The 3958-nt window shown below is 33.7% G+C and overlaps 1 non-coding gene across 1 annotated transcript; it reads right to left on the reverse strand.

The window, feature by feature from the left end:
- Positions 1-2482: 2482 nt before the first annotated feature.
- Positions 2483-2590, reverse strand: LOC127741761 (small nucleolar RNA R71). The gene has a single exon (XR_008002967.1). It is a non-coding gene; the product is annotated as a small nucleolar RNA R71 (small nucleolar RNA).
- Between the last annotated feature and the right edge of the window lie 1368 nt (positions 2591-3958).

Genomic DNA, 3958 nt, shown 5'->3' on the forward strand with positions numbered 1-3958 from the left:
GAGTATGAAGGATTGGATGAAGGCAGTAGGAAAGTAGAGATTCAGAAGGAATAACGCATCTTCATACGCTTATCTGAAATTCCCACCAATGAATTACATAAGTATCTCTATCTTTATTTTATGTTTATTTATCTTTTAATTATCAAAACTCTATAACCATTTGAATTCGCCTGATTGAGATTTACAAGATGACCATAGCTTGCTTCAAGCTGACAATCTCCGTGGGATCGACCCTTACTCACGTAAGGTTTATTACTTGGACGACCCAGTGCACTTGCTGGTTAGTTGTGCGAAGTTGTGACAAAGAGTTGAGATTACAATTGTGCGTACCAAGTTGTTGGCGCCATTGAGATCACAATTTTGTGCACCAAATTTTTGGCGCCGTTGCCGGGGATTGTTCGAGTTTGGACAACTGACGGTTCATCTTGTTGTTCAGATTAGGTAATTTTCTTCGTGTTTTAACCATTATTTTATTTTCAAAAAGTTTTTAAAAAAATCTTTCAAAATTTTTCTTCTTTTTCATTTTTCTAAAAATAATTTTCAAAAAAATCCAAAATTTTTTTAATAAAATCATAAAAACAAAAATATTTTGTGTTTCTTGTTTGACTCTAGTGTCAATTTTTAAGTTTGGTGTCAATTGCATATTTTTATTTTCCTCAAAAATTTTCGAAAACTCATGCATGGTGTTCTTCATGATCTTCAAGTTGTTCTTGATAAGTCTCCTTTTTTGATCTTCAAATTTTCTTGTTTTGTGTCTTTTCTTGTTTTTCATATGCATTTTTGCATTCATAGTGTCTAAACATGAAAAATCTCTAAGTTTGGTGTCTTGCATGCTTTTCTTTTCTTGAAAATTTTTCAAAAATAAATCTTGATGTTCATCTTGATCTTCAAAATGTTCTTGGTGTTCATCTTGACATTCAAAGTGTTCTTGCATGTTTTCTTTGTTTTGATATTAATTTTTCATGTTTTGAGTCATTTTTGTGGTTTTTCTCTTGCCTCATTAAATTCAAAAAAATAAAAAATATCTTTTCCTTATTTCACTCATAAATTTAGAAATCTTTGGGTTGACTTAGTCAAAAATTTTTAAAATAAGATGTTTCTTGTTAGTCAAGTCAAGATTTCAAGTTCAAAAATTTATCTTTTCAAAATCTTTTTCAAAATCAAATCTTTTTCATTTTTTTCCTTTGTTTTTCGAAAATTTTCAAAAAAATCTTTTTCAAAACTTTTCAAAATCTTTTTCTTAATTTCATTTCAAAATTTCAAAAACTTTACTAACAACTAATGTGATTGATTAAAAAATTTGAAGTTTGTTACTTTCTTGTTAAGAAAGGTTCAATCTTTAAATTCTAGAATCATATCTTTTAGTTTCTTGTTAGTCAAGTAATCAATTTTAATTTTAAAAATCAAATCTTTTTAATTTCCTTTTCAAGTCTTTTTCAAAATAAATTTCAATCATATCTTTTTAATCATATCTTTTTCAAATCATATATTTTTCAAAATCAATTTCAAAATCTTTTCTAACTTCTTATCTTATCAAAATTGATTTTCAAATCTTTTTCAAAACCACCTAATTACTTTTCTCTCTCTAATTTTTGAAAATTCCTTACCCTTTTTCAAAATTCTTTTTAATTAACTAATTATTTTAAATTTTAATTTTAATTTTACCTCTTCTCTTAATTTTCAAATTTTAACTAATAATTAAAATAAAAACAAAAATATTTTTCTTTTTTCTTAATTAAAATTTGAATTTTCTTCTCTCTCTCATCTCTTTCTATTTATTTATTCATTTACTAACACTTTTCTTCATCTTAAAATTCGAACCCTCTTTTCTCCTCTGTGTTCGAATTTTTCTTCTTCTTCCTTCATTCTTATTCTTCTACTCACATAAAGGAATCTCTATACTATGACATAGAGAATTCCATACTTTTTTTGTTTTCTTCTCTCTCATATGAGCAGGAACAAGGAAAAAGGCATTCTTGTTGAAGCTGATCCTGAACCTGAAAGGACCTTGAAGAGGAAGCTAAGAGCAGCTAAAGCACAGTACTCTGAAAAGGATCTGACTGAAATTTTTGAACAGTAAAAGGATATGGCAGCCGAACCCAACGACAATACAAGGAAGATGCTTGGTGACTTCACTGCACCAAATTCCAACTTCCATGGAAGAAGCATCTCAATCCCTCCCATTGGAGCAAACAATTTTGAGCTTAAGCCTCAATTAGTTTCTCTGATGTAATAGAATTGCAAGTTTCATGGACTTTCATCAAAAGATCCTTTTCAGTTCTTAACTGAATTCTTGCAGATCTGTGATACTGTTAAGACCAATGGAGTTAATCCCGAGGTCCATAAGCTTATGCTTTTCCCTTTTGCTGTAAGAGACAGAGCTAGAACAAGGTTGTACTCTCAACCTAGAGATAGCCTGAACTCTTGGGATAAGCTGGTCACAGCTTTCTTAGCCAAGTTCTTTCCTCCTCAAAAGCTGAGCAAGCTTAGAGTGGATGTTCAAACCTTCAGGCAAAAAGAAGGTGAATCCCTCTATGAAGCCTGGGAGAGATACAAGTAACTGACCAAAAAGTGTCCTTCTGACATGCTTTCAGAATGGACCATCCTGGATATATTCTATGAGTCTGTCTGAATTGTCTAAGATGTCATTGGACCATTCTGCAGGTGGATCTATTCACCTGAAGAAAATGCCTAAAAAAGCTCAGGAACTCATTAAAATGGTTGCAAATAACCAGTTCATGTACACCGCTGAAAGGAATCCTGTGAGTAATGAAACGCCTCTGAGGAAAGGAGTTCTTGAAATTGATGCTCTGAATGCCATATTGGCTCAGAACAAAATGTTGACTCAACAAGTCAATTTAATTTCTTAGAGTCTAAATGGATTGCAAAATGCATCCAACAGTACTAAAGATGCATCTTCTGAAGAAGAAGCTTATGATCCTGAGAACCCTGCAATGGCAGAGGTGAATTACATGGGTGAAGCCTATGGAAACACCTATAATCTCTCATGGAGAAATCATCCATATTTCTCATGGAAGGATCAACAAAAGCCTCAACAAGGCTTTAATAATGGTGGAAGAAACACGTTTAGCAATAGCAAGCCTTTTCCATCATCCTCTCAGCAACAGACAGAGAATTCTGAGCAGAGTCCCTCTAGCTTAGCAAACATAGTGTCTGATCCATCTAAGGCCACTCTAAGTTTCATGAATGAAACAAGGTCCTCCATTAGAAATTTAGAGGCACAAGTAGGCCAGTTGAGTAAAAGAGTCACTGAAACTCCTCCTAGTACTCTCCCAAGCAATACAGAAGAGAATCCAAAAAGAGAGTGCAAGGCCATAACCTTACATGGTGTGGCCTAACCTAGAGAGGAGGAGGAAGACGTGAATCCCAATGAGGAAGACCTCATGGGACGTTGATGAGCGGATAATTTATACGCTTTTTGGCATTGTTTTTAGGTAGTTTTTAGTAAGTTCAAGCTACTTTTAGGGATGTTTTCATTAGTTTTTATGTTAAATTCACATTTCTGGACTTTTCTATGAGTTTGTGTGTTTTTTCTGTAATTTCAGGTAATTTTTGGCTGAAATTGAGGGACTTAAGCAAAACTCTGAAAAAGGCTGACAAAAGGACTGCTGATGCTGTTGGAATCTGACCTCCCTACACTCGAAATGGATTTTCTGGAGCTACAGAACTCCAAATGGTGCGATCTTAACGGCGTTGAAAAGTAGACATCCAGAGCTTTTCAGCAATATATAATAGTTCATACTTTATTCGGAAATTAATGACGTAACTTGGCGTTGAACGCCAAGTACATGCTGCTGTCTTGAGTTAAACGCCAGAAAAACGTCATGATCCGGAGTTGAACGCCCAAAACACGTTATAACTTGGCGTTCAACTCCAAGAAAAGCCTCAGCTCGTGGATAGATCAAGCTCAGCCCAAACATACACCAAGTGGGCCCCG

The sequence above is a fragment of the Arachis duranensis genome, chromosome 9 (genome assembly GCF_000817695.3).
Source record: "Arachis duranensis cultivar V14167 chromosome 9, aradu.V14167.gnm2.J7QH, whole genome shotgun sequence".
In the NCBI taxonomy this organism is placed as follows: Eukaryota; Viridiplantae; Streptophyta; class Magnoliopsida; order Fabales; family Fabaceae; genus Arachis; species Arachis duranensis.